Here is a 9,931-nt window from a genome sequence, read left to right on the forward strand (position 1 = left end):
GGCCAACAAGGCGCCGTCGGAAAAAGCAAAACGGCGCCTCGTAGTCCTCATTTCCACTACTCACGTCAACCCTCACAGTTGGGCTCACTCCTCAACTTGAGAACGTAAAACAGGTGTAACTCACACGTCTCCAATTCCCATCACCTCACCAGGTGGTCAACAGGGACAATGGCCAGACGAAACACTGGGTGCGAAACCAGCTTCAGAGGTTTCGCACAGAAACAGTGTACTTACATCAATCTCACCGGCCGGTCACATATATACACTCACACATACGACAACCCCACTTGCTGCTGCTGTAGGTGGTGAAGTAGGCGTTCTCACTACTTTGTACACGTGGTCGGCAGGACCACGGGGTGGCTGGACCACGGTGTCCTCACATACAGGCTAGGGTGGCGCAGTGGCAGGTACCTCTCGCTCGGCCTAGGGTAGGCGGGATGAGCAAGACACGGCGGTACGACCAGGGTACAGCGCTACGACGGTACGGCACGTGAGAATGACAAGAGTCCTGCACTGTTCACTGTTAATTCCTCGGAATTATGAATTTAAGGTTTCCAACACAACACTGAAACCTTCCCAAGATCGTCTCTCCCAGGTACCTTGTAGCTAAGGCACGATAGACGACGGATGTCACTACCACACGACGATAACAGCCTCCCCCAGTCCAGTTTACTCTGGGATGGCGTCCCACAATCACGAGGCTCGGGTGACAATCCCTCAAAGTTCACACTTTAATATCGCCGATTCCTCTCCCCACGATGCCGGATTCTTACTCCCACGGTATCGGGATGATGGCACGACGACGAGAGTGACTTGAGTCGTTTCAGGTGGTATTTTAGGTGCCTGGCCCTAGCACGAGGAATTACGTCCACCTCAAGCAACGTCCACTGTAAGAATCCTTTGTGGTGCCAAAGATGGCCCCAAGGCGCTCACGCGGCATCCTTGGCTTCTTGACCAATCACGGCTCAGCATCTCAGGAGGCCTGGAGCCTCAACCAATCACTGTCCTTCCATGACAACGCTACCCCCTCTATCACAAGGGAAACATGTGATAGGGGTCAGCTCACAACCGTTAACCCCCCCCCCTCACTACACTTGAACTAGTACACAATTTCAACAGAAATCAACTCTTTGCTGTAACTTTCCCCACAGACCTGATACAGCGATCACAATGACATTGATGACTAGCACTCGTCATGGGCTGTCCACCGACACCCAGCACGACTGTTTAAGAGTTGTATTTCGAAAATTGAGTCAAGGTGCACATGCACTCGTGCACACTGCACTGTGTATCCATTCAGTGCACATGGGAGCTGGAAAAATCCATCTTCTTACATATACCTACTTATGATACTATGTGGGGGGAGTTACCTTCAACACAGTGACTCACTATCGAGGAGCAACGCCAAGTCAAACTTGAATCAACGTTGAAGTAACGTTGATTCTACGATGAAATAACATTGATTCAATATCGATCCAACTCCATTCTTGGACATTGTGCTCACTTGGAACTGCCTTCTCTTAATTGTCACTCAGTCAACCTGCTCAGTATGCTTACACTGAGGAACTGTTTCCTTGCATCACTGTGGCTCATCTAAAGTTCTATCGTAGTCTTCTCGTAACAACTCGGGATGTCACCACTGCAACATTTGCAACAATGGCAGCAGCTACCAATGTAGCGTTTGTGTATACGAACAATTCGCTGCAATGGTTGCTATAATCTTGTAACACTTTTAGGCTGTAATAATTGAAGTTATATAACCCAGAGAGCTGGAAGAGTCCGTCCTCACAGCAAGAAATTCTCAGACCAGTTAGCAAGGAAGGAGGGAGAGTTGATCAAGGTGTTAGAGATATCTCGACAGTTAATACAGACCAGAATGAAGATAAGGTTACTAATAAAACAAATATTGCCGCCACCACTCCTCTTGGAACTTTAATTATCAGGTTAATTGACTTGGGAGGAAACTAGTCAACTAACACCAAGTGCTTAGGGAATTTAATCTTTTAATACTTACTGGGTGAATGGAATTTTTTTACATTTTACTTCATGACTTACAAGGGGAATATATTTACTCATAAAAATGCTCATAAGATCACAGGTAATGTCCAGAACAATTCAATATCTATGTCTCAATTAATTAAGGGAAAATATATAAAATACACAGCAGATAATTAAACAGTAACTTTATTTAATAATGCAAATTAGTTAACCCTAAGCTAGTAACATCTTACTTCTAAAAGGCATGGTAATGGACTACAAATTGTAAAAGGAACTGAAAACAAACAATTACGTTCATCCACTGTTTCTACTCTGGCGATGTGGTGGCCCGGTGGCCGGTAACCCCTACCTCCTCTAGCACTCCAGGTCACACTGAAAGATCTTTTACTCTCCATCCTTCAAGGTGAAGTACAGCATCACCCTCAGGCTGTTATACTCTAGAAACTCCGCCCCTCTACTAGGCCTACACCCAATCAGTTTGAACCAAGGCCTCGGACCTGGCACCCTCAGCCAATGACGATTAATCTTTGTCCCTTCTCCAATGAACAACTTAAAAACTCTGGCGGCGAAGTTTTCTCACAAAACTGGATAAAAGTGAGTCTGGCCTACAGAAGGGGAACATTTGACTGCAACTTCTTAATACGACACAGTTGTAACCTTACTCACTCGCCGACCCAGAGGAAAAACAATTAAACGTATATGGTTCAACCACTAGACGAGGGCCGGGATAGTAGGGGAGAGGGTGTGGGAACCGACCTGTGAGATTTATATTTATTTAATTGATATGAATTTATATATAATTTATATTTACGTTAATTTATATATTTCGATAGCAATTGTATGATGTTAAGTGGACTGTATTTCTGCAATAATCTCACAAATCGATCCACTACACATTAGGGGGGGGGGGTTATATTGAATTTATATATATGCAGCCAATCAAACTACAGTATTAAACTACATATATTAGTATATATTGAGGAGGTTCCTTATCTTATTATACAGCAGGCTTAGTTCACCAGATATAACTAGGATGTGGACACCAAATTTCCTCTTTGAGGCAGCTTCCATCACCAAGTAACTGATGCACAAAGTTTGCTTCCTCTTCTTGACCTGTCAAAAGGGCGCTAGCTATGAAGCCAGAATCCTAATATATGACAGCTATATCAGAGAAAACACTGTATAATTAATCAGATAAGGACCAAGGATTAATTACCTTTTATTAAGAGGCTGTTCGCATTCTAACCGGTACGCCCTATCTACTGACATTAATGGCCAAAAATGATTAGATAAATGGGTTTTGGCAGAACACTTTCCTTGTATTTGTTGACAGCGTGTTGATGATGGCAGACCTTTGGTTTCCATAACACTTCGTCTAAGAGAAATTAACAGGAGCCGAATTTGCTCCCGTGCGCCTCTGGTCTAAGAACAACAATAGCTGACCACTCCCTCACCACTGACGCCTCCCTCACTTTACAGAGATGTCAGGAAGTGATAGAAGGGTCACATTTACTCTATTTTAATATTGATAATTTAATTAATTTAAATGAGATGTTTTTATGATGGTAAAAGTCCATAGACTAATGTATTTAAGAACAGTTCCCACCATAATAGGTGGTGAATTTATAATAGTATGTGGCAATGATATCCCATTTTCTTTTGATGGAAAATTCCACTACAAGCTACATTTTCTATGGGTAACTTGTGTAGCGAGTAGATTATCCCAATAATATACTCGCTCCAAATGCATTGTTAATATTCCTGTCAACCTTTGGAGATGAATGAGGTGAGGCGTTGCCCGGGCAACACGGTGAGGTGTTGCCCGGGCAACGCCTCACCTCATTCATCTCCAAAGGTTGACAGGAATATTAACAATGCATTTGGAGCGAGTATATTATTGGGATAATCTACTCGCTACAGACTCAAATGTAAACACAAATAACAGAAGTCAGGTTTCCCAGTTGCTGTCATTCAATGCATAACCCCAACGCCACTTATCACACCCCCAGACCCCACTTTTGTCCAGAAATTACGGGCGGCCATGACAAACATTCGGCCTACACCACCACGCCAACCGACAACTCGTGCTACATATGTGCCTCATGAGCTCCACACAACTGAACACGTGTTTGTAAGAGTCGACGATGTTCGACGCCCTCTACAGTCACCTTACGAAAGACCATTTAAAGTGGTTTCTCGAACACCGAAGTTCTTCACCATTGAACGCCGAGGACAGCGGGTAAACATCTCCATCGATCGCCTTAAACCAGCACACTGTGACGCTGCCCCAGACATCCCTCCAGAGACACATCCGCCGACTACGCAGTTCACTTTTTGACCACAGTTACCAGCAGCACCGCCACCTACGACAACGGACGATCCTGTACGACCTCCCACCCTACAACCCCAGTTACCAGCCGCACCACAACCTGATCCTACGACGACGGACGATCCTGTGCGACCTTCCACCCTATGACCCCAGTTAGATGACATCAGCGAAGAGGGGGAAGTTAACTTTGATGGTTATGTAACGCGAGCAGGGCGTACAATTCACCGACCAGCTAAGTTCCATGATCAAGTATTTTTCCTTTCATCCCCTGGGAGGGAGAGTTCTGTAGCGAGTAGATTACCCCAATAATATACTCGCTCCAAATGCATTGTTAATATTCCTGTCAACCTTTGGAGATGAATGAGGTGAGGCGTTGCCCGGGCAACACGGTGAGGTGTTGCCCGAAGCATATAAGCAGCGGAGTAGCGAACATTGGCTAGTCTACTTTCAAGTGTGGTCTAGAGCAGACACTTGCGAGATACTGTACCGACGCTCAGTGCGCTCAACTCACACCAAAGTATCACCTGTGTACTTCTGTATATTCGACCAAATATATATATAGTATCTTAGTGTCTGTGTTTATTTGTCACCATACTTTACGTAACAATAGAACCGTTACACTTGTGTATACAACGCAGCAATATTATCTGCAATTGCATTGATATTATTAAATGGTGTCGGATTTTCCGACATAATTCCCCGGGGGCTGCTCACGGGTCGAAGTCCTATTTAGAACAGACAAACACCGATACTCCTCCTTTGAATTATTAGATTAATTTGATGTTAGTAGTTAGTAATCACACATTTGTGCGTCTGTACAGGACGGATGTCCCGTACTAGAGTTGCAGGGGTTAGAAGTCTAATGCGATTTCATTTCCCTGTTATGTCTTGAGAGGCTAAAATTATAGCCTAAATACATATTATTTAACCCAGAAGACTGAATGTGATCAAGTACTACAGTCAAGTATGATTCAGGGACTGCAGTGAGATCAGTGACATTATATATAACTTGAAACTTGTTCAGGTAACTGGTCACTGATATATAAACACTGAGGCCCATGGAATTCATCTTGATTAAATAATAAATGTATCAAAATCGGTCATCAGATTTATTGGGGTTTAATTTAGTTAATTGATTCAGGGGATTGAATAGCCCATCATTAAAGTCAAGAATGGTTCTGAGACTGCAGTGGGTTCAGTGACATTGGTCGCAGTGACTTGTAGCTGTTTAGGCTACTGTTCACTGATTTGCCACTGAGGCCTCATGAACTCATCTTCAGCTTTAAATGATGATATTAACATCAACCTCTGCTACTATAGTCAGCTGTAATCTCATTAGTATAATGCTACTGGAGAAATATAATCAGCTGACAAATTTAGATTTCTACTGGTATTGTTTATCTGCAGCCGTAGGTCTCCTCAGGCTTGATACTGGGCCTGAGAGTAATTTACCTCCTGCAGAATTTAACATAGTTATGCCCTGATATTTAGTAGGGCTACCGATGAATCGATGGCAATAGTCTGTCCCTACAGGGAGACCGAAGTCGATGAGGTGATCAAACTTAATATTATCTGCCAATTTTTTTCCTCTGTCTCTCAGGAATTTGGCTGTTGTTCTCAGACCTTGAACATGTAGGTCTACTGGTATTTTGTCCACCACAATGGCTTGTACTCGACAGACGTACCTGCCTAAACGTACTGATGGTTGTACCACCTGGTAGACTTGAGGTCCTGCATCTGTTACAAACCCTGAGATGTTGAATGACGTCTGGGCTACAGGCTTTAATTGTAGTTCATCTGCCAACCTTTTAGTGACATATGTTTTCTGGGATCCTTGGTCAAACAACCCACGGGTATGGACCTTGGCCCTCTTATTCAGGATGGTAATTTGGGCAGTAGGCAAAGTCGTATTACCTTTAGACTTTGCCGATTGGACACTCTTTGTTTATTGCACCTTGCAGTACTGTACTGTGGTGGGAATGCTATCTTCCACCTTGGGTCTTGAATACGTTAATTTCGTATATTTGCACAGTGCTGCATGGTGTCTACCTCTTCTACACCTGTTGCAGGTGTTGAATTGGGTATCACAATAGTCTATGTTGTGTGACTTGAGACACCTTGAACATCTCCCTAATTCCTGGAGTCGCTTAATACGAGTGTCTCTGTCTGGATAATTAGCACAACAGTATGTTGAATGTTTCTTTTTGCAGAACATACATGTCCCCCAGCCTACTGCACGTATGGAAGTTACGGGTTTGGGTGAACTAGTAACAGTAGGCTTGGAGGATGCTGCTGCATTGTCAGATTTTCTGCAACTTGATGTTAGAGTAATTGGTTGATGTTTATTTGGGGTAGTTGTTTTACCCTTTAATTGACTATTATTTTCTATTTCTGAAGGCTTGCATGAGGCTTTAACTTCCTCATTTGCACGTCATTTGTTTATTTTGGAATGTAAACCTTCATTGATGTCCTGTACTGTCAGGATGGTGTTATGTTGATGTGTATATAATTCATCAAGTATATCGCTGGACAATTTTCGTTGAAGGACTACTCTGGTCATCCATTCACTAGTAGTTATATCAACCTTAAGACTGAATGTTCTTAGTAGCGACTCAAACTAAATGCTGAAGGATTGTAATGAGTCAGCAGTCTGATCAGGTTGAGGTAAGTCCAGCAATTGTAGTACTAGATGTATGACAGTTTTCTCATTGCCAACATTATTCATATTGGCTAGTTGATACAGCCTTGTGGGGCTTGTACTTGGGTTGTTCATAATGCTGAACAAGTACTGATGGTAGCCTAGAGTAAAAATTCTGCACTCGCTAGGCGATAATCCTACCTCTACTAGAGGTTAGCACTTAAAATTAATACACATTATATATATATATATATATATATATATATATATATATATATATATATATATATATATATATATATATATATATATATATATATATGTCGTACCTAATAGCCAGAACGCACTTTTCAGCCTACTATTCAAGGCCCGATTTGCCTAATAAGCCAAGTTTTCATGAATTAATGTATTTTCGACTACCTAACCTACCTAACCTAACCTAACCTAACTTTTTCTGCTACCTAACCTAACCTAACCTATAAAGATAGGTTTGGTTAGGTTAGGTAGGGTTGGTTAGGTTCGGTCATATATCTACGCTAATTTTAACTTCAATAAAAGAAAATTGACCTCATACATAATGAAATGGGTAGCTTTATCATTTCATAAGAAAAAAAATAGAGAAAATATATTAATTCATGAAAACTTGGCTTATTAGGCAAATCGGGCCTTGCATAGTAGGCTGAAAAGTGCGTTCTGGCTATTAGGTACGACATATATATATATATATATATATATATATATATATATATATATATATATATATATATATATACACAATCATACACACTAATGATTTGAGTGATAAACCAATGTCACTAGAAGTACCTTTAGGTTAGCTCTTCTATATCACCCTAGGATGGTATAAACACTAATTAATCACTCAATGGTGTAATGATCATATATAAATTATTATATATACAACTCAACTCGAGTTGACAAAAATTATACCCAAAATAGGGTCTGCACCATTCATTAATGGTGCTAGGTTGTTTAATATAGTACAACTAGACTATGGTAATAATGGGACTAGGATGAACAATAAATAGTTCAACTAGTCAATGGTAATATCCTACCCTGTTGTGGGTTGGCAATTGGTAAATATTATATTGTGAACACTAGTGCAATATAATTAAATAATTCTCTATTTTGGAGAAATAATATACACAATTATTGATGATAGCCTCTTAATTGCCTCTATGAAACTTCTAATATTATCATGAAGTATTAAATATTATTAGTGACCTCGCGAAATTAACTGTACAAAATTCGTTGATAATCTCTCACGAAATTTAACACTACAAAATCTGTGAACAATCTCGCAAAGACACGGCCACTAATTTGGCTGGCTTCAATATAAGCGCTGTCATTTCACGGAATAAGAACCCACCAAATCTGTGGTTGACTATGAAACGCTGATGAAGCTGGACTGAGCTGTGGGGTTCCTGAGCTCGCTCGAGGGAGGCTACGCCGCCAGTCATTGACTGGCTTTGTATAAATCACACTGCACTAGTATATTTAATGAATCCACTGGTTAACTGGTTCATCCGGTACTAAGATGACCAAATAATCTGTCATCCGACTCGAAGATGACCAATAATGTGGGTTCAAAGGACCAAATAATGTGGGAACCAACCTGTGAGATTTATATTTATTTAATTTATATGAATTTATATTTAGGTTAATTTATATATTTCGATAGCAATTGTATGATGTTAAGTGGACGGTATTTCTGCAATAATCTCACAAATCGATCCACTACACATTAGGGGGGTTTATATTGAATTTATATAAATGCAGCCAATCGAACTACAGTATTAAACTACATATATTAGTATACATTGAGGAGGTTCCTTATCTTATTATACAGCAGGCTTAGTTCACCAGATGGATGTGGACACCAAATTTCCTCTTTGAGGCAGCTTCCATCACCCAGTAACTGATGCACAGAGTTTGCTTCCTCTTCTTGACCTGTTAAAAGGTTGCTAGATATGAAGCCAGAATCCTAATATATGAGAGCTATATCAGAGAAAACATTGTATAATTAATCAGATAAGGACCAAGGATTAATTACCTTTTATTAAGAGGATGTTCGCATTCTAACCGGTACGCCCTATCTACTGACATTAATGGCCAAAAATGATTAGATAAATGGGTTTTGGCAGAACACTTTCCTTGTATTTGTTGACAGCGTGTTGATGATGGCAGACCTTTGGTTTCCATAACACTTCGTCCAAGAGAAATTAACAGGAGCTGAATTTGCTCCCATGCGCCTCTGGTCTAAGAACAACAATGGCTGACCACTCCCTCACTTTGTAGAGATGTCAGGAAGTGATAGAAGGGTCACATTTACTCTATTTTAATATTGATAATTAAATTAATTTAAATGAGGTGTTTTTATGATGGTAAAAGTCCATAGACTAATGTTTTTAAGAACAATTCCCACCATAATAGGTGGTGAATTTATAATAGTATGTGGCAATGATATCCCATTTTCTTTTGACAAAATTCCACTACAAGCTACATTTTCTATGGGTAACTTGTGTATACAACACAGCAATATTATCTGCAATTGCATTGGTATTATTAAATGGTGTCGGATTTTCCGACAGAGAAGAGAGGGGAGATGCGAGGAAGGGGGGAAGGAAAGGAGGAAGGATAATTAGGAAGAGGGAAAGAGAGGAGAGGGGAGGGGGAGAAGGGAACTATCAGGAGAAAGCACCAAGCTACCACAACTATATAGCACTTGGAAGGGGTCAGGATAAGGATTTGGGATGGAACAGGTTATCGGTTAATATCATCACAGCCTCTCACGCTCCAGAGAAACTGTGACGATATCAACACCTTCTCTGGAGCGAGGTGTGGCGATAGTGGCGCCACGGCTCTGTACTCCAACTCCAAGTCATTAGGTGTAACGAAGGCAACGCCATCTGTTGACGGAGGTGTGGCAGGTTCAGTTCTGCTAGCAT

Source organism: Procambarus clarkii, chromosome 11 (genome assembly GCF_040958095.1).
Source record: "Procambarus clarkii isolate CNS0578487 chromosome 11, FALCON_Pclarkii_2.0, whole genome shotgun sequence".
Taxonomy (NCBI): domain Eukaryota; kingdom Metazoa; phylum Arthropoda; class Malacostraca; order Decapoda; family Cambaridae; genus Procambarus; species Procambarus clarkii.